Source organism: Rhinopithecus roxellana, chromosome 5, assembly GCF_007565055.1.
Source record: "Rhinopithecus roxellana isolate Shanxi Qingling chromosome 5, ASM756505v1, whole genome shotgun sequence".
NCBI lineage: Eukaryota > Metazoa > Chordata > Mammalia > Primates > Cercopithecidae > Rhinopithecus > Rhinopithecus roxellana.
The window spans coordinates 72,327,351-72,355,335 of NC_044553.1; positions in this window are offsets into that span (position 1 = coordinate 72,327,351).

The window sequence follows — 27,985 nt, forward strand, 5'->3', positions numbered from 1 at the left end:
TTATACTAGACACTGAGAATGTAAAGATCAATAGCATATGCTCCTTTTAGAAAGCTCACTCACAAGATTTCAACTTCATGATGTATAAACATTAATTGAGTACATGTGAGTCCTAAGAAAGAGGAGAAAGGCTTCATAGGGGAGGTCACATTTGAGCTGATTCTCAAATTATAAGTAGAAATTTACTAGGTAGAGGATCAAGGAAAGGCATCGTAAGGGAAAGAAACAACAGGTACAAAGACAGAAGTGGTGGAATAGCACAATAGACTGAGGAAATCATGAGGTCAGTGTTGCCGTAACATAAGCTGTGAGGCAGGATCCCAAGAATGAAGAACTAGGCTGAGGCCAGATTTAAGTCTGATTGTGAGGGACACTGGGTGACAAAGTAAGAGTTGAATTTAACTTGTAGGCAAAGGCATTTTCAGAAGCGTCTGTCAGGAAAGTGCTGATGTGAATTGCTTCTGAGAAGATTAAGAGAGGGTGGTAGGGAAGACTGGTGCCAGAGATAATAGAAAAAAAGCCATTGAAAAAGCATAGGTAAAAGATAATGAGGGCCATCCTTTTGTTTGGTTATTTTTGGTAAAAGGGACTGCTGAAAAGGGTGTGGAGGCAGAATACCAGAGACTAAACCCTTGCTATTCCCTTGTTAGCTGTCACTTAACCTCTCTGAGCTGTGGGATCCCATCTATAAAATATGAACAATAATACCCAGAGGATTGTGAAGATTGAGCAAAGTGATGCGTATGAATGTGCTTTGTAAACTGCCACATTATGTGCAAATGTAAAGTGATCTCAATATTATCGTTATATACTCATCAATCTGATAATTTATTCAGAGAAGTGCATTATTTTAAATGTATTTTCCAACTAACAAGTTATTCTATTTTCACTAATAACACAAGGTTGAATAAATCAAACCTCATTAAATAGAAGTCAATTCTTTCCAGTCCCTTGCATTTAAAATTAATGATGTAAAATGGTGTGGTAGGAAAGAAAATGGAGCTGACTAATCATTTCTGATCTACGTGGATCCATTTTGCCCATGTTTTCTCCAAGTTACGTGACCTTTACTATCAGTGAGGACTACAACTTTTCGACATGTATAAAACCCAAAAAAGTTCTTGTGTAACCTTTCAGTTTTTCTCAGTCATACACACACAAAAAAGATAGAAATATGGAACATTTGTCAAGATGATTTCATATCCTGCAGATGGGCATTATATAAATGCAGGTGCTGCTGGGTTATTTAAAGTGCTGTGGATGCAAAGGAGGACATTTTAGTTTTGAACTGACATAGACTCTAGACACAATGATGATAATAGGAGTTAGCAAGACTGTCCATTTATTCCATGCATTAGCAGCCCGGAATTGTACATTTCCCAGCTACATCATGAGAGGAAGGCATGGCAGCCCTTGAAGGTTTGTGTTTTTTTTCTCCCTGAGAAGAGACAGAAAGAAAATAGCAATTATTTTTTGAATCTAGAATAAATTGCTAAAAAATTTGACTTGGAAAAGTAATCATGGAATTGTGAATACTCTTCCTTTCACATGTGAGGAGTCAGAAGGATAATCGTTAAAATGATTGAGGAAAATTTTTAACTAAGCAAAAGAGTTAACGTGTCAGTCAGAAAGTAAGTAATAGGTTGTTTGCATTGACTGGGCCATGTGTCAATATTTTTGGCACATATACTTGGAGTAGGATAGTAATCCTTGATATACAGCGTAAATTGCTTAGCATTTCAAATATCCCTTCGGTTTTGGGGAATAAGTGGTGATGAAGTTCAAAGTGTGGCATGTTGTACCCTGTCTTCAGATACGGCTGCAAGTGTGTACTTAACTGTCTAGCACTAGAATTCTGGGCGGATTTCTTTTACTGGCTCTGTCTCTGGTTTAGTAGAGCTGCCACCTAGGATGCCATCTACTTCCCAAATCAAAAACTTATCCTTCTTCTTGGTTTCTCTTGCCATAGCAGTATCACTTTTTCTTTCAAATACTGTTTGAATTGTTACTTTTTGCCTCCAAATAATAGTTGGTATTTTATTTACATTTTTTGCCTTCATTGTTTCCAGAATGAACCTGAATCAGAATTACAGTAACATTTTAGTGCATATCTTAGCAAATATTTTCACATATTCTGTCTGTTTGCATTCTCTCCCAATATCTTTATCTATGAATATTTTTTCTTTTTATCTCTTGTGGTCCAACCCTTTTGCCATGTCAAGTTGGTTCCCACAGCTCGAGAAATGATTTGGAGGGAAATTTTTAACTAAACAAAAGACTTAACATCAATCAGAAAATAAGTGATAATACCCAATATCTTTAATTCCCAATATGTCTAACTATCTATGAGGATATCTTCTTCTTATCTCCTGTTGTGTAGACCTTTGGCCATGTCAGGTTTGTTCCCTTATTAGAGGAAACTAACAACAGGGATGTGAATAGTGAACAGGACACTATTTGGTGAAATAAATCCCAGTGAGATAAATTCAGACATTTTCCCCAAAGTTACAAATTAAAAATTAAGTAGACCATTACAAGTCAGTAGAGGCAGGTTAGTCAAACTCAGTCAAAACCTAGAGCTTAGGCACAGCCAGTAGGTAAGAGGGTGATAAATAAGAGACTGCATAAAAGCTGCTACTACAGTCAGCAGAACATCTTAAACAACTGTATCCTAAAACACACCAAAACAGATAGGTAGCTAGGGAGATAGCTAGCTAGCCAGATAGATAGACAGACGTATGATATCAGTCACTGAGGAGTCAATTTGTAGAAGAGAAAAAAATATATATTCTTTAGGCCATGTCATATTCCTAACCATTTCAAATACCTTAATCAGTTTATCATTTTCCATAGCAGATAAAATCATTTAGATAATATATGAAAAGAGAGAAACAACCTTCATGGATATATTTTGCTTTCCTTTAAAAGGGCCTGTAATTCACCATAACAATATCCCCCTATAAGCTTCTGTGAAGCAGGTTCCCCGTGAACTGGGTACTAACTTGTCTGAGTCCAGCAAGACAGATCACACACATATACAACAAACAGCACAAAGTGAGTTTATTACTTACAGATAGACATCAAGAGACAATAGAAGCTTAGGATTCAGGATGAGTTGGTCACCCAAGACTCGGGAAAACACTATCCAAAACAAATTTCTTGTCTGCAGGTGCCCCACTTGCACAGCAGCTGAAGGACCGCAGAACTCAGCCCACTCTGGGTTTTATACCCTGGGTCCACATGATTCACTGGGCTAAAGCATTGTAAGGGACATTCTGTTTCTTAGAGAGGGGACTAGAACAGAGTCCAGGCTATCTGGTTGGTCTCTTCCTATCTCAGGACATTGCATTTTCACCACATTCTAGAGTTATTCTGAGAACCGCAAGCAAAAAAGGGGAAAAATTGGATCAGTCCAAGGCTGCCCACAGAACTGCTCTTTAGCAACATGTTCCGAGCTGTCAGAAAAAAAAAAATACCACGTTATATTTATTTAGAAACCTTCTTAAGAATCTTCCAAGGTAATTTTGTTAATGGGTTGTATATCAACCTTGGAACTTGATCCCCTACGTAGGTGGCTCTGCTCCGGTAGCATCCAGCATTTGGAGAGGCAGTGCAGTGTAAAGCAGGAGTTAAATGCTGTCATTCTGGAGCCAAGTTGATTGGCTTCCAATTTTTTGCCTGGGCATTCATTCACTGTGACTGGGTATGTTGCTTACCCCACTGTGTCTGTTTTCTTATCTGCAAATAATAGTTTCTCCTCCTTAAGGAGGGACTCCCAAATACAGAGTGTTAAAACCACTTAAAAACTTGGTACAGATTTAAAAAAAAAAAAAAAAAGGACAGAATTACTTTCCTTCCGTTTTCTATTTTTCAAAGCCAAAGTCCTGCAATATTTAGGGTACCTGACTAATGTTCCTATATCAAAACTCAAGCAATACTGGAAAAAACGTTTGCCTTCCCTTGACATTGGCTACCACTATGGTTGAAAGCAGTGCCATAGTTGCAAGATTTCACATGTGGGCTAAAGAATCCAGCCAAGTCTTGGAGTTACCCAATTATCCTAACAGGAGCAATGAGCTGTGTTAAAACTGAAAGCCCTACTTGACAACTAGTTGAAACTGGGTCCTCTAGTCACATACTCGCAAATCATCCTGTAATTCTCCTTCATCATACCTACCACGATTTTATTTAAATAATTATGTAGTGTCCACCACCCTTCTGTTCCTGTCATTACCCAGCCCTCATGCCCCAGAATGTAAACTCAATGAGGATCTACCCAGTCCTCCAGTGTTTAACATAACACTTTGGGCAAAGCAGGTACTCAATAAATATTTACTGAATGAATAAATGGTAGATGGCAATTATATACGTGTATAGATTTAGATATTTTCTACTTTTAAGTGTAAGCTATGAGTCAGGAATGAGACCAACATCCATTTCCATATTGTCAGTTTCAAAGCCAACTATATGCATCACCATGTAAGTGTTCACTCATTTCATCTGAATTTAACAAACACTTCTTGAGTATGACCATGTGCTACGGTGCTCAGGATATAGAGATGCTTTCAACAAGTTCACCCTCCGCACATACCATTTTCCCATCCAAACACACCAGTGGGGAAACTTTATAGTATGATTTCATTAAACAAGCATTTGTTGAGTGATTATTGTGTACTCTTAAACATCTCTAGCCTGTGTTTATTCCTTGGGTCTTCTTTTAAAGATACACACAGGAACACTTACTCCCTATGTTATGTATTGTGTGACTTTGCCTGTGAATAATCATTTCAGAGGAATAAATAGGTTCTTCTGGGTGAGCCACCTGTGTTTGCAGCAATGCTATGTATTTGTTGCACATAGACCAGGAAGTGTTGGAGTTAAACATTTAACTTAGTTTTTCATATTTAGTTTTTACCCTCCTAAGTTCCTTGCAAATCCAATGGCTTGCCACAGCAGCATGCTTTTATCAGGGAGCCTATCATTTCCATCTTAAGACTCTGCTATCTCAACATTTAACTTGCAAGGTTTCTATGGCAGGGAACAGAATCCACGGAAATCTCACTGTTCTTCTCTTTCGCCCAGACTGACATGACACTTATTGTCCGTTGATCAGAGAGAGTCACACGACCCTACCTAACTGCAATGGATCCAGGAAGGAGCAGAGAACCAGACATGGCTAAGCACTAAAAAAGTCTTTACCACACTGTTATATTATCCTTTTGTCAGGAGCAACTCGAATCAGTGGAGAGAACTGTGAGATAATCACAGACCACTAAAGCTGGACTTGATTAGAGAACATCTTCCATTCTTCGATTTTGCACCAGAAGGGACTGAGGTGAAAAGGTCACCCACAATTTCAGAACTAGTTAGAGGCAATACAGTAACTAGAAATTAGGTATCCAGAATCCCTAGCTGGTGAGAATAACGATGGCATGAGCCATGCTTCTCATGGCACAGTCCCCCATCTTTCCACATGGGCTCATCAGTAGGAGGCAGCAGAATCAAATAAAAACAGAGCCTTTATGGGGTCACCCAGAGCCAAGCATTTCGTATCAGTTGATTAAATGGAGTAAGAGTCTTCTATCTAATTTCAGTAGAAATTCTAGTTCCTTGAGCTTTTCACGCAGTATATTATTTGCAATGAGAAATTCAGTAGGCAGGAACTGAATTTTGTTGAGCCCTGAGGCCTGGATTTTAAATTTTTATTAAGTATGTATGTTGCCCTCCCACATCAAGCACAGATTGTTAAATTCTGGTTTGGAAAATTTGCTGGCATTTGTTGGGCATATATGAACTGAATTGCATCCTCTAGCACAGAGAGCTTAATTTATATAGGTTATTCTCCCCTATTTATAATTGTTAGTGATGTTGAGAATAGATTTAGAATTTAGCAGTTTAATTTCCCACGTTAGTTGAAAACGTATTTGGTAGAAGTTTTTAAAGAGAATATTCTTAAAATTGCTTGACTTGGGGTTCAGTTCATAGGATGCCAAAATACACTGAATTGTCTGTCTCTCTTCTTCCTTCATAGTCCCCTCTTTTCATGTACCTAGACCAAACATGCTTCTCTACTCAAGGGCCATTTGTGCACTGACCTAAGGGGTGACAAAAGAAGGTAGTAGTGGTAAACATCTTATTAGTAGGAGATGGAATCCCTCAGCCTTGACATCAACTAAACCCCAAAGTGCCCTGTGATGAGTGTATACACTCAGATGTTCTTACAGAGCCTTCTGGGAGGCACAGCAGCCAGGAGCACAATTCAGGCCATTTCAAGTGCCACTCCACAACCACTTCTGGACATTTCCCAGGAAACTTCCTTCCATCCTCAGAAGCTCCCTCACCACAGCCTCTCTCACCCTGCCTAGCAGTCTGAATATTCTAATACCATTCCATTTTCTCAAAGTCACCCAATATTAAAAAAAAAAAAAAAAAAAAAAAAAAAAAGGAAAAAAATAAATTCAAATTAGGATTAGGTCCCAGCTTTCTCCTCCTTTTCAAATTCTGCTTCTTTAGCCCAGTACCCTCCAGCTGTGCATGGAGATCAGTGACTTTTCAGATCCAATGCCAACTTCAGTCTGAAAATTGGCTGGCAAGCATTGCCAAGAGACCAGGCAATTGCCCGGTGCCCTCTGATAAATGTATACTTCCCCCTCCCTTCTCTGTAAACCAATTAGCTTCTTGTGCTGGCATGACTCTCCCGAGTCTGAGCCAATGCCCAAAGTGGGAATTCTAGCATGCAACTCAATATGCTCCTCCTTAGCAAAAGGACAGCTAAAGAGAGACTTTAATCACGATGTTATACAAATTAATTGAGAATAAAACAGGTAAGATTTGTCAGAGTAACTAGATCACACACAAGACAATACCCCTTTGCTTAGAGCCCACAGGAGTATGTGGCATTTGTCTGTGAGACACCATATTTATTCTTGATAACCTTTACTTATTACCTTGCACTAAATTACTGGGACCTTGGTCAATTCATTGAACCTCCCTGGGCTCCACCCCTCTGAGCTGCAGAGTGGGGATCTCATATACTTGTTCTTTCTCACACTGTATAAAAGTGAGACATGGTTATTAAAATGCTTTTAACAATTATAAAATAATATTCAATAATTACAAAGTCATTTATATTTTGCTGGGGTATTAAATGGTATAACCATTTGAACACTAATTTGTAGTATTACTGCATCAGTTAGAATTACACCTGGCTGTCTGTGACAGAAAATCCAAAACAACAGGTGCTTCTACATAAAATATGTTCATATTTCTCCAATAAAGTGTCAAGAAATGAAGTTTGTTACTGGTAAGGTAGCAAGAAGGCACCCAAATTTCTTCTAGTCTGACATCCCCACAGTGGCATCTCTATTCTCACAGTCCAAGATGGCCCCTAGACCTCCAGTCCTCACATCTATATTGCTGATACCAGTAAAGAAAAAAGGAATAAAGAGAAAGAAGGGACAATGGATATATGCAAGCTTGCTTTTAAGGAAATATTCTGAAAACTGCCACACAAACACTTACATTTAAATATCATTAGCCAAACTTTAGTTAAATGGTCACATTCAGAAGCAAGGGAGGATAAGAAACGTCTCTTCCAGATATCCATGTATCCAATTAAAAAAATCAAGTGAGCATGGGTTTTAGGGTTGACAACCAGCACCTAATAAACCTACTCCACCTAATAAAACTGAACATATATATATATACCTTATGATCCAGTAAGGCCATATGTAGTTATATGCTTTATAGAAACTCTCTCATATGGCTAGACAGAAAAATGTACAGGGGTTTTCACTGTGGCAGTTTTTCAAAGAATAACATTGTCTAAAGGAAAGGAATGAGTAAATAAATTGGTTTATTCTTACTACAGAACATCATACATCAACATACACGAGCTAATTACTTTCATTTATATAAATCAACATAGATATATCTCAAACAATTTTGAGTGGAAAATAGCAAGTTAAAAAATGTATATGAAGTAGGACACTATGCAAATTTTAAAAATACATGGAACAATACTATGTACTCTTTATGAATACAATTATATATAGACAAAATGTTTAAAATATATCTGGATGGCAGACCACATACACAACATGGTCCCATAAGATTCTAATATGGTATTTTTTACTGTACCTTTTTATGCTTAGATATGTTTAGATACACAAATTATTTCCATTGTGTTACAATTGCTTACTGTTTTCAGTACAGTAACCTGCTGTACAGGTTTGTCATCTATGAGCAGTAGGCTATACCATATAGCCGAGGTGTGTAGTAGGCTACACCATCTAGGTTTGTGTAAGTATGCTCTATAAGGTTCACACTAGCACGAAAATGCCTAATGACACATTTCTCAGAACATGTCTCTCTTACTAAGCAACATGATTGTAATTACAGAATTCCAGGCAAAACAATTATTGGCCGCAGTCGCTGTCTCTTATTGCATTACTTCTGGAGTCATAAGGTAGGTGCCAGCTAAATATGTAGAAAGTCAGTAGTGATCCATTTACCCCAAAGAGTGGAATATGTGTACTGACTTCCCAAAATTGCCTGGTGGTTAACCAAAGGTTCTGTACACACCTCTATTTCAGGTGACAGGTTAGAGACTATTACCTATAAGCAAGGCACAGTTTATTTTATATCTTTTGTATTATCTTAAAAGTTTCTTATTCTGCTGCTAGAGATTCTTTCCTTCAGCAAATTCTGTGCCATGCCTTTCCATGCTTGAGAAAACGAGGGGCATTCAGGGAAAAAATACAGTTAAAGTGAATTTTCACTAGGAGGACACACACTAAAGTTAGAACTAGTTCCTGTAGAAACTTTACCTATAACTAAAGAAAAGTCTACTGCTCATTTTTATTGGGGATTAGTGAAATACATACATCATTTATTGACATAAAGGTCTATATGTAAAGAAACAAATTGATTTCTTTTCAAGTCTTAAAAATCAACCATCCTCTGACTAAATAGAAAAGTTTTCCTAAATAGAAAACCTTTCCACTGATTATTAGCCTGCCTATAAATTTCAGCTTTCAAATGCCATAGGACTATATTCTTGATCTTTGGAGAATGTCTCCCAACAGATTCCTACAAGCACAAAAGATTCATACAAATTTGGGGGTTCTATTACAGATTCCAAAAGAAGGTCTCTTTCCCGTCTGCTTTTTCTTGGTTTTATGTACAGCAAGCAAGAGTTCACAAAGAAAATTCCATTCCTACTCTAAAAATTGAAATGGCAGCTTCTATTTTAGGTGGTCTTAGCATTAGTTACTTTCCAAGGAGAAAGAAACCAGCGTTATTTTTCTAAATGAAAAGAAGCTAGTGAAAAAAAAAATTATAAATATTGCTTGGTTTCCAGTTTGTAAGGGAGTAGTGTCCAGAGAAAAACAAAATGCCTTATTTCGATGTCATTTGAATGTCCAAAGTTGATACCTTTCACAAATGGAGTAGATACTTCTGTGGCTTGCCTGGAGAACTTTCAGAATAGCCTCCAAACTAAAACTATTTTATTCACCAGCTTGCCTCCATACCTGAAATCCCTACTAGTTACATTCATTTTCTGTGCCTCTGCATTCCATATAAGAACTCTACTACTGCCTTAGGCCAGGCGCAGTGGCTCATGCCTGTAATCCCAGCACTTTGAGAGGACGAGGTGGGCAGATCACCTGAAGTCAGGAGTTCGAGACCAGCCTGACCAACATGGAGAAACCCTGTCTACTAAAAATACAAAATTAGCTGGGTGTATAATGCCTACAATCCCAGCTACTCAGGAGGCTGAGGCAGGAGAATCACTCGAACCCAAGGCGGAGGTTGCAGTGAGCCAAGATCGCACCATTGTACTCCAGCCTAGGCAAAAAGAGCGAAACTTCATCTCAAAAAAAAAAAAAAAAAAAGAATTCTGTTACTTCCTGCTGCCAACAATGCAGCAAAGTTGACAATATAATATTTGGTAAAATAATATACCTGATTACTAACAGTTTGTTCTTTTATTTTTGAGTAGTGTCTCATTGTGTGTGTGTTCCAAGTATTAAACATCCATTTACCAGTTGATGGTTATTTGGGTTTTTCCGCTTTGGACTATTATGAATAAACCTGGTATGGACATTTACATTTAAGTCTTTTCATGAACATATGCTTTCATTTTTCTTGGATAAATGCCAAGAAGTGACATTGCTGGGTCAAACGGTAAGTGTATATTTGACTTTATAGGAAATATCCAAACTGTTTTCCAAAGTGATTTTATCATTGTACATTCCCACCAGTACCGTCGAGGGTTTTAGTTGGCCTATGTCCTCAAAGTAACTTCTAAAAGGAAGATAGAAAAGAATAACAAGAGGAGACAGAGTTTAGTATAATACAAACAGCTTTTACAGGATCTCCCGGTGTTGAAAACTACCTCCTAGTAGCTGCCCGTCTCTCTCATCTACCTCACTTGCTTCTGCCTACAGAGGTTCAAAAGATGGGTATTACCCTAAAAAGAGTTGCATCCATCTCCTTGGCTAAGGCAAAGGTCTGCCTTAGTTTATCAGAGTGTTTGGAGGCTGTTTACCAGTTTTCTTTCTCCTGCCTTTTCAGATTTATCCGCTGTCCTGATTCCTGTTTGCCTACATTTAAGACCTGTTTACACCTCCTTTAATCTCTGAGTTGTGCCTTCCTTGCTTGTCATCTGCCTGACGAACTTGTTTTTATGTTTCTTTTTCATTAGTGCTTGGACTCCGACTTCCCTACTTTGTTCATACTGAAGGTTTTATTTTGACTCTTCTTGAAAAATAGCCTAAGCCAATTTGGTCACACCTATTATGACCTTTTTGGTATACAATTATAGCAACTATATAGAATTATAGCCATAGCCTCTCCAATGTGAGCAAGTTTCTAAATTCTCCAAGATATGCTGACTTTTACAAAACACACTTTTACTAGCAAGCAGGCACAGAACAGTTTATACAACTTGTTTCGTAAGTTCAATGAAACCCTAGTTCTCTGTCTTTTAAAGATGCCTACCGTATCTTGCATAGGAGATTCACCAGAGGCAGATGGATCAATACTAGAAGCAGAATTTCATGTCCCTGATAACCTACGCTGGCATGAATGGCTAGATTCAGGATAGAGTCACAGGCACCATCCTTGAGGGTACAGGCTACAGAAGGTCTGCTAGGTTCTTAATTTCTATTTATGAAAGGGTAGGGAATGTTTCTAAAATACTCCATCCATTCCACATATCACAAATACCACTCATTTCACCAATAAAAGCCTACTTTTAGAGTTTATTATGCCAACTAATGAACCACAAATTTCACCACTGAAAACTCCTTTTTTGCTTTCACTCTAACATCTGGTGCTAATCACAGATAATATAACCAAAAGCACTTGTAACAGGCGCATTTAGAGCGTGGACCTTCTGCAAACATCTCATCTGGCCACCTCTGAAAACCAAATTTCTGATTAGAACAGTATATAGCATGTTACTTAAACTAAGCAGTACCCACATATACACACACTACTTAATTTTTTTTGAAAAGGTATTTTAAAGTATATTGTAGATACCATAACAACCCTGGAATCCTGCCTTGGAAATAATGTTTATTGAACACCCACTATATGCCAGGCAGTCTGCTAGGTGTTTTATAATTATACTTAACATTCCTCATCTAGAAAATTATAACTCAAGAAGTAGGTATCATTATGCATACTTATTTTAAAAAGAATTTTAATTTGCCCAAGGTCATTTGAGGCAGTAGAGCTGGTGTTAAAATCAAAGTCTACTGATCCTCACAGTGATTTTTCAGCTAATTCAGTTTCAGTGATATAAACACATTATTTTCTAGGATTTATTCAAATATATAACTAAGTCACTGTTTTTAAATCACTTTGGTTTGTTTTTTAATCCTTCTTATACTTTTTTGGTTAGTAGATAGCTTGAAGAATCTAATTAAAGTACTTGTCTCTCTCCCTATCAGAATGGACATACATGCCCAATTTTGCCAATAACTTCAAAAGGATTGTGAAAACTTCCTTTTTCCTCCCAAGGCCCAGCATGAATCTTAGATTAAGAATGTTTGCAACAAGGAATGTTAAATGTTTCTCTACTATAGGATTGCAACGTACATTATTTGTTCTGGCTTCTTTGTTTGCACTTCTGAATGTGTTACTTTTTTCTAAGATACAGCAGCTGTTTACCTTCTCTCTAGTGGTGCTTCTTCATTTGGTAATGTCTCTGGACATTGTTGATTTGCAAAGACCAGCAGCAGGAACTCCTTTTTGGTGACTACACTTACAAAGTATGGGTTATACCATTTTCCCTGTATTCACATCTCAGAAACCGTACCTGATGACTGTCCAAAGCCACTATGGAAATACAGTCTCTAAACCAAAGACCCATCCAAGATTTAGCTGGCCATGAAGTGGCCTCACTTTGATCACCTGAGCACAACATCACACCTGTGTTTTTCTGTGTCCCTCCAGGTTCTTTAATGCTATTGACATTATATGAACTTTCCTAGACTCAGTATGCTGGCAGGTCTCTGTGTCATGTGACCGAAGTCCTTCTCTAAAGAAAGTCTGTGAGCCATTGTTACCATAATTTAAACATTAATTATGAAAACTGCCCCCCAAATGCCATAAAAACAAATAAACCACTGAGCCTCTACTGAGCAAACTACCTTACTGCTGAGGCTTAGACAAACAATAGAATGATTAGTAAAAATGCATTACTAGGCTCAGTTATATTTCACATGGTATCTGACAATCCATAGGGCCCACTTCTGTTTCCCCATAAATAAGATATACAATTTAATGGTTCTCTTTTATCTCACACATCATAGCAAATCTGCAAGAACATCATTTAACCTCTTCAATTCATCTTTCACTGGCTATATACTTACAGATATGAATGAACAGAAATAGTAACAGCTTTGATTTTTTGCTATGAATATGTACTTTTATATTGCCTCTCATAAAGTGAAAATATATATTCCAATATGGAAAAATTGCCAATGCCATACATTAAGAATGATTCTGAAGCTTACTAAAATACAACTAGCTACGGAATTTGGCATTTTTGGTCCATGTTGAATCCATTCCAAAGTATTTCATTACATAAAAATTACTAAAAGAACCTCATCTCAATTGAGTATTTTCAATAATTCAAATCTTCAGGCATATGTAGAAATATTAGCATGAAAATGAAGCGATAATGCAAGGTAATCATACACGAGTTTATTCTAGGCAGAAATTAATGAAAAATGATCTAGTATTATAACTTTTCTCTGCTAAAAAGGAACATTTTTGTTTGGGACGGAGTCTTGTTCTGTCGCCCAGGCTGGAGTACAGTGGCGTGATTTCGGCTCACTGCAAGCTCCGCCTCCTGGGTTTAAGCCATTCTCCCCCCTCAGCCTCCGAATAGCTGGGACTACAGGCGCCCGCCACCACGCCCGGCTAGTTTTTTGTATTTTTTTTTAGTAGAGACGGGGTTTCACCGTGTTAGCCAGGATGGTCTCGATCTCCTGACCTACTCATCCGCCCGCTTCGGCCTCCCAAAGGGCTGGGATTACAGGCGTGAGCCACCGCGCCCGGCCAGAAACTTCTTTTTTAATCCATTCAATGACGATTCTTAAAAGAGGCCATCCACTATAAGGTGATGATCAAGCACATTTTGGCAACACCAGATTCAGGCAACATTTTGAGAAGTTGCATTTTCCTAAAAAATATCTTTGCTTTCCCTGTAACATTTCAAAGCATTTTGATCTTAGTTTTTATCTCATTCTTACTAAACCTTACTAAATTTAAGATTCAATGGGTCAGTTTCTTTCTCATAAATAAATATATAAAAAAAAAAAATAGGGGCAGTAATAGTAACTACTTAATTTTCTTGTTACACAAATTAAATAAAATAAAAAGCATAGCATAGAAGACTTCTGGTTTCAGCTCCAATATAGAAAAAGCTTGTAAATTGTCAACCCTACCCTTACAACAGAAAAGCCTGGACAAACTACAACCAAAACACATTTTTGGACCCATTGTTACAACTGAGGTCATAAGGCAAATAAGCACTCCACAATCTAGAGAGACAGACACAACTAGAGAGACACAGCCAAGATCCACCTGCCTGGAACATACACAGCTGGAGACGTAAGTGATAGGAACACTTATATGATAATTTTGGTGATGCTGAAGGAGAAGTGTGGACAGCATGAGAGGAAATTCTGAGAGTTTCAATGTTAGGAGGGTCCCCATATTTTCATGGGTTTTTACTTTCAGGAATCCCACAAGGTTCTTATGATAAAGATCAGAGAAAGATGTCCTGCTTATATCTCTGGCTCTGGCAAGGGATGGGGAAATGCAGTCATCAACATGAAACAAGCCTAGAGTTTAATTCTTTATAACAAAGACCTATTCTCCAGGAGAGAAAACTTTGTAACACTCAATACAACATAACTGGTTTTCAACAAAAATTACAAGGCTAATAGGAAAGGAAAAGCTAAGTCACTTTGGAAGAAAGCATGGCAGAGTCTTATCTCAGCTAGCTCCACCCATACCATCAGTCCACATACCTCTAGCATCAGCCCTCTCCTCTCTGTAGCCTTCCTGTCTCATCTAAGGTTAAAAAGTCTATAGAGTAAGTATTAATCCCATTCTCATGCTGCTAATAAAGACAAACCCTAGACTGGGTAATTTATAAAGGAAACAGGGTTAATTGACTCACAGTTTCACATGGTTGGGGAGGCCTCACAATCATGGTGGAAGGCAAAGGAGGAGCCAAGTCACGTCTTACATGGCAGCAGACAAAGACAGCTTATACAGGAGAACTCCCATTTATAAAACCATTGATTCTGGTGAGACTTACTCACTACCATGAGAACTGTATGGGAGAAACTGCCCCTATGATTCAATTATCTTCACCTGGCCCCACCCTTGACACATGGGGATTATTATAATTCAAGGTGAAATTTGGGTGGGGACACAGCCAAACCGTATCAGTAAGGGATTCAAGAAAATAGACTGGAAATTCTGAAGTCACAGTGAGGGGTGAGGATAGGAGTGAGAAAGTTATGCCATGGAGAAATAAAAACTTGTGAAGGTCCAGAGACACAGGCCCACTGAAAGACTGAGATTTAATCTGGACAACAGAATGTCTCCCTTCTCCCATACCTGATGACCACACCAACAGAACTTCCATTGGTGTATGATGATAGTGGATTACAGCTGAAGAGCTGCAAGATGTAGACTTTCTCTGAGGAGTATCTAGGGAAGCCCAAAATTAAGAAAGGAGACAAAAACTTGAACACTAGAGAAATTTGAAGTCTCTGGCACCTACAGCTACAGCATACATTAAACACAGTCCAACCACTAGACAGACTAACTTAATCCTCACACTGAAGTTCCATTTATCTCAGTTTCTACCACCCAATGCAACACAAAAGTGAACCTTCCTTATTTAAAAAATTATTTAGGAGTCTGGGGGTTTCCAGGATGTAATGTGGAATGTGACACAATAATCTCACTGCATTGTAACTATATAAGACAATCTCACCGGAAGAGGTGAGGGGAAACAGTGCTTACTAGTGCAACTTTGAAAATGAGAGAAGCCTGCAAGACTAAAGACAACAGAAACTGTAGTAATACTGTGCTCAATTGATTAAGTTGTTTCCCACAAGGGTATGAGTTAACAATTCTGCTACCATGATATGTGTATACTGGAATTTAAAAAATAAATATATGGCTGATGTTGGGAGCCAGGTTTCTTACTTTGGAGGGGAAGTTACAAATCGGCAAGAGGTCTCAAGGCTAGAATGATCCATGATACAGCGGGTTAGGATAGGGGACATCAGTATTAATTCCTGTTTACCCTAATGAAGATACTGATGGTTACACATAGAAATATGTATAAATATGTTTATATACACAGGTTAGTATACACATGCATTTCCTTGCTTTGTCAGCTGAAAGGACCAAAAGTTGTAGCACTTGATTACAATGAGCATGCTTATATATACAATGAATATATATAGTATCCAGATCTTCATTTCCAATTATCCAATAAAGGGAATCAGGGATCTTAGAGAAGTGGTTGAGTCTTAGATTAGAGCAGAAGATGTACAAGATAAGCATGAAGCATCTTATAGTACCAAATAGTATGTGGACAGCATGAGAGTGAATTTTTTTTTTCTCTGTCACACACACACACAAACACCCTATAACAGGGCATGGTCAAGGGACACAGGAGATAACTGAGACAGCTCCCAATGGTCAAAGCTGGAATAATTTGAACCAGAAAGTAACGTATTATTAGACTGTAATGTAAAAAATTCGGGAGAATAGACAAATGCCCCATGTAGGAGAATTCAAAGTAATTTATGTAGATACTCCATCCTCAAGAGGGCAGAACATAACTCACAACTTCTTATAGTGAAGTATAAGTGACTTCCTTCCAAAGAATACAGTATAGAAAGGGAAGGGGGAATAGTAACTTTTATAGCCAAGAGAACTGACACACATCACCTTAGCCAGGAGATCAAGGTTAACACATCAACAGTGATGTCATTTTGATAGTGTGTACCCTTGATACGATGTGATGAGAATGACACTTTACCTCTATTGTCTTCCTCCCCCAAATCTATAATCCCAGTCTAATCATGAGAAAAACATCAGAAGAATAACAGTAGAGGAACATTCTACAATATATACCAGACTCCGTAAGACTGTCAAGATCATCAAAAAACAAGAAAAGGCTGAGAAACTGTCATAGCCAAGAGGAGCCTAAGACGACATGATGACTAAATGAAATGTGTTCAGGATAGGATCCTGGAACAGAAAAAGGACACTAGGTAAAACCTAAAAAAAAAAAAAAAAAAATTCAATAAATTTTGGATTTTAGTTAATAATGTATCAATATTACTTGTGCAAATGTACCATATTAATGTACCACATTAATGTACATGTACTATAATAATGTACCTATAATTATTTGAGTCAGGGTCTCACTCTGTCACCTAGGCTAAAGTTCAGTGTTGCAATCAGGGCTTACTGCAGCCTTGACCTGCTGGGCTCAAGTAATCCTCCCACTTCAGCCTCCCTCCCAAGTAACTGGGACCACAGGCATGCACTACCATGCCAAGCTATTTTTTTGTATTTTTTGTAGAGACAAGGTCTTGCCGTGTTGCGCAGGCTGGTATTGAATTCCTGAGCTCAAACAAGCTGCCCGCCTCAGCCTCCCAAAGGGCTGGGATTACAGGTGTGAGCTACTGCGCCTGGCTTTAATTAAAAGTATTTGAAACTGAGTGCCAGGTATAGGGGAACTCTGTCCTATCTTAATCTTTCTATATCAAACTATTCTAAAATTAAAAGTCTACTTTTTAAAAAGTAGGTAGCATGATTTCTACCTCATGGAATGTACTTAATAAATGCCAACGGTTATTATCTTCTACATGACAAATACTAAGTTACCAGGGATTTCTGTGGTCAAAAAGAAGTCAGATAATTATTAGATGCTTAAATAGAATATTGACCTGTAATTAACCTGAATAATTCTACATCTAAAAAGAAATGACTAAATCATAGATTAGCCAGATTACCAGTCTCTCATTTTGCTTCAAGAGTCAACCATAGAATAATATCAGAGTCAGAATATAAGGTAGAAAAAATACAAATCCTAAGTGATTTTCTCTCTTAACCTACAAGGGAAAATGAACAATATTGCCTACTACCAAAAGCCTTGTATTGCTTTCAAGGTGATGTCATCTAGTCCACTTTTGAAAGCTTACGGCATAGTCCTCACAAAGTCATTTGTATTTCAGTAGTAAAGACCCTTAAGGTATAAGCATGTATGCAATATTACTAAGGCTCAGAGAGGCCATTTAAAAATATTGGAGGAGATGAGGGATGTGAATAGAAATAATAGAATATTTCACTGGATAATTATCTGCTTTTAAAAAATTACTAACATCCTTGGCATTCATCCCTTTTCTCATCTTTCAAATATATCCTTTTGAGAAATTTTAAGTTGCTGAAGATATTGTTAACTGACCATTCATTTACAATCAGGGCCATGCGGTGGGGGTGGGAGGGGAACGTTTCAAAGCTTTATTTCAAGTTTATTTTTCACTTTACAAAATTAAGAAACTCCTACAATTTCCTGTAGCTTTGGATGAACCACATAAACCTAATTTCACCTCTGAATTTACTATACCTCACCCAACTTTCCCATGTTTTGTCTTCTAGATAGGTTGCAGTTACCAAGATTTGCCTCCATCATTTCTGATTTCTTTGTACAAATAAATTCATAGACTCATGGGAGCCTTGGATTTTAAGGTTTCATTGTGCTGTTAATGGAAAAACTAGCACACAACCTTGCTTCTGCTGTTGCCCACCAAGGTCTATCTTTTTAAAAAAAAAATTTATGGATTAATCAAAGCCATTGCCTATATTTATATTTTAATACTAAATTTACCTATCAAAGATGATATATAAAATATTGAATGACATATGGAATAGGATACAAAATGATCTAGTTTTTAATACTTCCAAAATATCTGCCCATCAAAAAGTCCCTCTGTATGCTGCTTCTCATTAGGATGCATAAACAATAGCACATATACAACGGCTACAATGGCCAGTTTAAAACTTTTTCCCAGCGTGAGTTATAAAAAGCTGGTCAAGTTAGTCATGAGAAGGCTGTTTTCTAGCACAGAGTTTTCTTTCTCAGAACCACCTGCTTTAAACACGATGTCAACACATCCCTAAGTGTACATTTATACTAAAGTATATTTCCTCCCCTTTCAGGAATATTTACATTTTAATAACAATGCCTAAAGACTTTTTTAAAATTCCATGAAGTTAAAAGGTGCAACTCTGTAATGGTGGAATTCTATACTCAGATAATGGAGGGAATGGAAAATGGAAATACTCAAAGCTGCTTGAATCACACCCAGACAGGCAGCTCATATTCTACTGTTTTTCATTTTTTTGTCTATAGCCTCTTGCTATGTGAAATCACTTCACTTTATCTAAATCATATTTCTTTTATAAAAACAGTTTGAACAGCATAAAATGGCGTTTCAATAAAATCCATATGTAATTCCATCTCAAGCACAGATTTTGCAAATATTTTTACATTGCTAGATTTTATTTTAATTGTTGCAAACAGTAAATTTACTTTCTTTGCATTCCACTTCGTAATGTGTTCATTCATTTAAAAAATACTTAAGTACCTACTATGTGCCAGTACTGTTCTAAGTGTTAGAAATATATCTGAACAAAAAGATAAAATTCCTGATTTCATGGGGCTTACATTCTATTGAAGGGCAGAAAAATGTACACAATAAACATAATACCTAAGAAAATGGTATATGCTATTTTTTAAAATAATAAAACAGGGTAAGAGAGCTTAAGAGTGAAAGTGAAGACTGGGAAGAAACATAAAATGTAAGATAATATAGCTGGGGTAGCTATACTTGCATGGTGAAATTTGAGTAATCACTTGCAGGAAATTAGCTAGACATGTGGGCATCTGGGAAAATACACTTCTAGAAAGAGCAAATAGTGCAAGTTGGGAAGTATCTTGCATGTCTGAGAAGCAACAGAAGCCAGTATGGCTAGGGTAGAGGGAATAATAAAGAGGGTAGAAAAAGATGATGTCAGAGATAATAAAGGCCAAAAAATGTAAGGCCTTGTAAGCCATTTTAAGGATTTTGGCTTAATTATTATGCAATTTTCGGCAAGTGGCTAACCATTTTAAGGTTTAATCTGTAAAAAGAGGATCAATCAACTAAAAAAGAGGTACTGCTAATAAACCAATAATGAAGTTGAAATGAAATAATCAATATTCATTGATCCAAAATAAGGTCAAAAACAAACACACAAAAAGAGATAAAAAAGGAACATAAAAGGAGAAAACAAAGAGCAAGATAGCACAATGAAACCTAACCAAAAGACAATGATAATTTCATTAAATGTAAATGGCCTAAATATATCAATTAAAAAGCATATTGTCAAATGAAAAACTAAAATCTAACTATATGCTGTCTATAGGAAACATACTTTGAATATAAAGCACAGAAGGTTAAAAGTAAAAGAATGGAAAAAGATATATCATGCTACATCTAATAAGAAGTAAAGTTGGGGTCACCATATTAGTATCAAACAAAGTAGATTTCAAAGTAAAAAATCTTAGGACAAACATCACAATAATAAAGAAGACAATATACCAATAAGACATAACAAACCTAAATGTATCTGTACCTAATAACAGAACTTCAAAATATAAGCAAAAGTTTACAGAACTGAAAAGAGAAATGGACAAATTCATAGGTATACTTGGAAATACCAAAACCCCCTTCTCTATAGTTAACAGAATAAGTAGACTAGAAATAACTAAGAAGATTTGAACAACAACACATACTAGACCTTGCCAACATTTGTAGAATACTATGCCCCAAAATGGTAAAATACACATTAAAAAATGGACATTGAATATTTACCAAGCTAGCCCATGTAAAAAATATTAATACAAAGAGATTGAAATTGCAAGATGCATATTCTCTGACCACAACACAATCATAGCAGAAACCAATAATTAAAAGATATCTGGAAAATCTCCAAGAATCTGGAAATTATGCAGCACATTTCTATATCATGGGTCAAAAAAAGTCACAGGGAAATTAGAAAGTACTTTGAACTGAGTGAAAATGAAAAAACAACATATGAAATGTGCAGAATGTAGCCAAACATGCCTTAGAGGGAGATATGCAGCATAAATTACTTATAATAAAAAACATGAAAAATGTCAAATCAAGTCTCACTTACACCTTAGGAGACTTGAAAGAAAAATTAAACCCAAGCCAAAGAACCAAAAAAGGAAGTAAAAATAAGAGTAAACATTAATAAATAAAAAGATATATCAATGAAAATAGAGAAATACATCAATGAAAGCAAAAGCTGTCCTTTGAAAACACTAATACAACCGATAAAACTCTAGCAAATGTAAATTGGAAAAATGTAAAGAAAAGATAATTACCAAGATCTAGAATGATAAGTGGTTCATGATTAAAGATACTACATGCAATAATATGAAAAATATTTTGAACACCTTTATGCTAATAAATTTAAGAACTTAGGTAAAATAATAAATTTGCTAAAGGATACAAACTTCCAAAGCTCACTCAAGAAGAAAAAGAAAACCTGAATAATCCTGTATTAAATTGAATTTACAGTTTAAAACCTTCTCACCAAGGATACTAAAATCTCTAACAGCTTCACTAGTGAATTCTATCAAATGCTTAAGAAGTAAATAATAACTCTACACAAACTCTTCCAAAAAATAGAAGAGAACACATCAATTTTATTCTATAAAGCCAGAATTGACCTGATACCAAAACTAGACAAAGATACTAGGAAGTAAAAGGAAGGAAAAAAAAAAAACTAGAGACCATTATCACTCATGAACACAGGTACAGTAAGTGCTAATTTTTTAGCAGATTGAATTCTGACAATACAGGCACATCTCATTTTATTGCACTTTAATGTGTTTCACATATACTGTGTTTTTTACATTGAAGATTTGCAGCAATCCTGCACCAAGCAAGTCTATAGTTACCATTTTTCCAACATGTGCTAACTTAATGCCTCTGTGTCACATTTTGGTAATTCTCACAATTTTTCAAATTTTTCATTATTACATTTGTTACAGTTATCAGTGAGCAATGATCTTTGATGCTACTGCTGTAACTGTTTTGGGGTACCATGACCTCCACCTACATGAAACTATGAACTCAACTGGTAAATGTTGTATGTGTTCTGACTGTTCCACCACCTGGCCCCCATCTCTCTCCCTTTCCTGGGGCCTCTCTGCTCACTGAAACACAATATTAAAAGTAAGCCATGGAATACAATGTAGCCATAAAAAAGGATGAATTTGTGTCCTCTGTAGGGACATGGATGCAACTGGAAACCATCATTCTCAGCAAACTATCACAAGAACAGAAAACCAAACACTGCGTGTTCTCACTCATAGGTGGGAATTGAACAATGAGATCACTTGGACACAGGAAGGGGAGCATCACACACCGGGGCCTATTGTGGGGAGAGGACAGGGGGGAGGGATAGCATTAGGAGATATACCTAATGTAAATGATGAGTTAATGAGTACAGCACACCAACATGGCACATGTATACATATGTAACAAACCTGCACGTTGTACACATGTACCCTAGAACTTAAAGTATAATTTTAAAAAAAGAAAATATTTAACTGAAAAAATAAATAAAGTAGGCCAATTCATCACTCTACAATGGTTACTAAGTGTTCTAGTGAAAGGACGAGTCACATGTCTCTCAGTTTAAATCGAAAGCTAGAAATGATTAGGCTTCATGAGGAAGGCATGGAGAAAGATGGCATATAGGCTGAAAGCTAGGGCTTTTGCACGAAATAGCGAAGTTGTGAATCCAAGGAAAAAGTTTTTGAAGTTAAAAGTACTACTCCAGTAAACTCCCAAATGGTAAGAAAGTGAAAGAGCCTTATTGCCGTACAAGGAAAGTTTTAGTGGTCTGCATAGAAAATCAAACCCACCACCACATTCCCTTAAGCCAGAACCGAATCCAGAGCAAGGCCCCAACTCTCTTCAATTTTATGATGCTGAAAGAGTTGAGGAAGCTGCAGAAGAAAAGTTGGAAGCTAGCCGAGTTTGGTTCATGAGGAATAGGGAGAGAAGCCATCTCCATAACACAAAAGTGCAAGTAAAACACGAAGTGCTGACATAAAAACTGTCAAAAGTGATCCAGAAGACCTAGTTACGATCATTGATGAAGGTGGCTACACTAACAGATTTTCAATATAGATGAAACAGCTTTCTATTGGAAAAGATGCCCTCTAGGACTTTCAGAGCTACAGAGGGTAAGTCAAGGCCTGACATCAAAGCTTCAAAGGCCAGTCTGACTTTCTTGTTAGGGGTAATGCAGCTGATGACTAAGTTAAAGCCAATGTTCATTTACCATTCTGAAAGTCCAAGGGGCCTTAAGAATGACACTAAATCTATTCTGCCAGTGCTCTCTAAATGAAACAGCAGAGCCTGGATGTCAGCACATCTGTTTACAGCATGGTTTGCTCAGTATTTTGAGCCCACTGTTAAGACTTACTGCTCAGAAAAAAAAATTTCTTTTAAAATATTACTGCTTGTTGACCATGTACCTAGTCACCTAGGAGCTCCAATGGAGGCTCTGATGGAGATGTACAAGAAGATGAATGTTGTTTTCATGTCTGCTAACACAACATCCATTCTGCAGCCCATGGATTAAGAGTAATTTCTACTTTCAAATCTTATTGTTCAAGAAATATATTTTGTGGCCGGGGGTGGTGGCTCCCACTTATAATCTCAGCACTTTGGGAAACTGAAGCAAAAGGATAGCTTGAGGCAGGAGTTCAAGACCAGTGTAGGCAACATAGTGAGACCCCTATCTCAAAAACATAAAAATAAGATAAATAAAAATAATGTATTTTGTAAGGTTATAGCTGCCACAGATAGTGATTCGTCTGATGGATCTGGGTAAAGTAAATTGAAAACCTGCAGAAAGGATTCACCATTTAGGATGTCATTAATGAATTCATGATTCATGGGAAGAGGTCACAATGTCAGCATTAACAGGAATTTGGAAGAAGCTGATTCCAACCCTTATGAGTAACTGACTTTGATGGGTTCAAGATGTCATTGGAGGAAGTAACTTCAGATATGGTGCAAGTTAGAAGAAAACTGGAATTCGAACTGGAACCTGAAGATGGAACTGACTTGCTGCAATCTTATGATAAAACTTAAATGGAGAAGGATAATGTTTTTTATCAATGAACAAAGAAAGTGATTTCTTGAAATGCAATTAGATTTCTTGGTGCAAATTAGAAGAAAACTGGAATTTGAAGTGGAACCTGAAGATGGAACTGAATTGCTGCAATCTTATGATAAAATGTACATGGATAAGGATAATGTTTTTTATGAATGAACAAAGAAAGTGATTTCTTGAGATGGAATTGATTTATAGTAAAGATGCTGTGAACGTTGTTGAAATGACAACAAAGGATTTAGAGTATATTACATAAACATTGTAGATAAAGCGGTGACAGGGTTTAAGAGGATTGGCTCCAATTTTCACAGACGTTCTACTGTGGGTTAAATGCTGTCAAATAGCACTGCATACTACAGAGAATCCTTTGTGAAAGGAAGAGACAATCAACATCACAAATTTTGTTGTCCTATTTTAAGAAATTGCCACAGACACCCCAACCTTCAGCAACTATTATCCTTATCAGTAAGCAGCTATCAACACTGATGCAAGACCTTCTACCAGCAAGAAGATTATCACTTGCTGAAGGCTCAGATGATCACTTTTTTTTTTTTTTTTAGCAATAAAGTATTTTCAACTAAGGAATCTACTTGATTTTTTTAACATAATACTATTGGAGACTTAATAGACGACAATATAATGTAAATATAACTTTTGTATGCACTGGGAAACCAAAACAATTCTGTGACTGACTTTATTGCAATATTTGCTTTATTCCAGTAGTCTAGCACCAAGCTTGTGATATCTCTGAATATCGCAGAACCTGTCTATAAAAAGATAATGCATCATAATCAAATAGGGTTTATCCCAGCTGTACAATGTTGGTTAGACAGTTGAAAAGCAATCAATATAATTCACCCTATTAATATACTAAAATGGAAATTACAGGATAATCTTAATAGACGCAGGAAAAAATGTGACAAAAATCTATACTGATTCTTGAGAAGAATGATTATGAAATTAAGAATAGAAAAGAACTTCCTCAATTTGTGAAAGGGCATGTTTGAAAAACTTGCAGCTTGCATTTACTTATTGGTGAAAGACCTTGTATGATCAAGAATAAGGAAAGGATTCCCTCTTCCACCACTTCTACTCAACTTTATACTGACTGTCCTTGCCAACAAGAAAGAAAGTAAGAAATAAATGGCAGACAGGCTAGACATAAATAAAATTTTATTTGCAACCAACATGTTCGTCTGTGTAGAACATCGTAGTAAGTCTGTAAAAAGGATACTACAGTTAATAAATGAGTTTAGTAAGATCAGCTGTTAGAAGGTTAATATAAATACTTTAATTGCATTTACATATACTGACCATAAAAATTTTAGCTTAAAACTGTTTATGATATCATAAAAATGTGAAATACTTATGGATAAATTTGACAAAAGGTATATGAGACTGGTACACTGATAACTATAAAATATTGTTGAGAAAAATCAAAGATGATTAATAAAGGTAGAGATATGTCATTACCATTGATTGGAAAACTCGCTAGTGTTAGTATGTTAGTGATCCTCAAAATGATGTCTAGCCTCAACATAATTTAAATCAAAATTTCAGTAGAAATTTTCATGTATTACTGGTAGAAATACAAAATAGTATAGCCTCTCTGGAAGTATTTTACCATGTTAAATATAGATTCCCTCTACGACTCAGCAATTGCAATCCTAGGTATTTACCCAACTGAACTGAAAAATTACGTTTACACAAAATCCTAAAGCAGCTTTATTTATAATTGCCAAATGGTGGAAGTAGCCAATTCAATAATAAGACAAATAATTCAATAAAAATAGGCACAAATATAAATAGAATTTGACTAAACAACACATAGGGATTCCAAATAAGCACATGCAAAAATACTCAATATTGTTAGTTATTAGGGAAGTGCAAACTAGAGCCACAAGGAGATACTACTACACACCTCAGTAGAAGAGCTAAAATTACAAATACTGACACCGCTTAGTGTTCGCAACAAACTCATACATATGGCTGGTGGAAATGCAAAATGATTAAGCCACTGTGGAAAACAGTGGCATTTGGTATTCGTTACAACTGTTTGTATAGACGTGTATTTTCATTTCTCTTGCGTAAATTCATAGGAGTGGAATGGTCCAGGGGGCTTTCCTAAATAGTGGATGATGAATTACATGGTAACAATGTAAAGAAGTAAGTACCGTCCCAGAGTTAGAAAATAAGAGAGCCAAACAATGAAAAGCAGGAAAGTGAACAGTGATGCCTGCAAAACAGGAATGGTGAGGGAATTGGTGTGGAATACTGGAAAAAGAACAGCTCCAGGGTTGAGTAAAATAAATGATCCTATTTTCTAAATAAACTAGAGGGGTATGACCATTGAAAGGGACTGAGGACAAAGGCTGATGCTCAGTTAACTTGTAAGTGCACGGCCTTTCCAAATTGGTCCTAAGCCAATAAGCAATCCCAGAAATGTAATAAAAAATCAAACACCTGCAAAGGGCATGAGATGTTACCCTCCGGGAGATCAGGATGTACTCCACTCCTGATTCACAAAACTTGACGTGGTTTCAGGAGCTCTTGCTGCCATGAGGAAGTCTTTCTAGGCTGAGCTAGTCCTACAGGTCCACAGACATACAAGCGTGGTGGCTTGTGGGATAGGGACTGGGCACATGCAAGAAACAGTCATTTTATTGGCTGAAGCATAAGGTGTATAAAAGGGAAAATTAGACTGAATAGGTAAATTGAGGTCTGACTAAGAAGGACCCTGAGTGCCCACTCTCTGATTTCTATTTTATATTTGGTACTTAATACCAGGATTTCCCAGTTGGAAGAATAGAGAGTGACATTATATTAATAAATGTGTAACTGCGTGGCCAAAACATTCTATAGTGAAGTGTAGCTGTGTCTAATTCTTTTTAGGCCACACATTGCTGTTGGCATTCATTGCAAGCTACAAGTGCCATAACTAGGCTTTACTGTAGGAATCTAAGTGTGTGGATCTATCTTTCTAATGCAACAGTACCTATCTTACTGTGAAGGAATGACTTAGAAGAGAAAACCCAGTCCCTTTCATGCCTTTGTTCATAGAGTTTTTTCTTTCTTTCTTTTTTTTTTCTTTTGAGATGAAGTTTCACTCTTGTTGCCCAGGCTGGAGTGCAATGGTGCCATCTTGGCTCACTGCAACCTCCGCCTCCTGGGTTCAAGTAATTCTCCTGTCTCAGCCTTCTGAGAAGCTGGGATTACAGGCGTGTGCCACTATACCTGGCTAATTTTTTGCATTTTTAGTAGTGACGGGGTTTCACCATGTTGGCCAGACTGGTCTCGAACTCCTAACCTCAGGTGATCCACCGGCCTCAGCCTCCCAAAGTATAGGGATTACAGGCATGAGTCGCCACGCCTGGCCATCATACAGTTTTCTTTGCTCAGAATGTCCACTCCCTGAGTCTCTTCATACCTACATTCTATGGTTTAGTGGTTAAGCAAATGGCCTGTGGAGTAGGTTAAGGTCTGTTCACGTAAGAGCTCAGTACAAGTTAGCTATTGCTATTAATACTGATCCTTGCAGCTCAAATGCCAATCCCTTGATAATCTCCCTTTCATGTCCCCCACATCTCTCTCTCCCAAGCTAAAAATCCATCTCTCCTTCCCTTCTAAAAATCATATCACTTTGTCAGTGTCTACTTTTAATTTGGCCCTCCAATAATCTATGTAAGTTCATTATCCCCTTGCTAGATGGTGAGCTTCTTGAAAGCAAGGTCCGTATCTCCTCCTTCATGCCCCTCTTTTTGGCTGAGATGCCTTACAACAGTAGGTGTCGTAGTGAGTCGTTGTGAATCATGAAGTCACAAAAAGGCACTACTTATCTTTTACAGATATTTCTTGCTTTTGGTATGGAAGCTGAGAATTGACAGTATGTGAAAGTTAATGACCATTATAAAAGTGTTTTCCATTGTACCAGGGTACTCATATTTGAAAGTAAGTTGCCGTCTCCATGCTGCAAAATAAAAAAAAACAGTACCTAAAGAAATCTGCACATCCATGCAATGTGTGATAGCTACCCTGATTTGGCAGAGATGTCAAGGACCACTTCATTTTTTTTTTTTTTTTTTGCTGAGGAAACATATGCTATTCATCAGCATAATTTTTATGATAGATAACTTTAAGAACCCCACATTCTTAAAGAAAA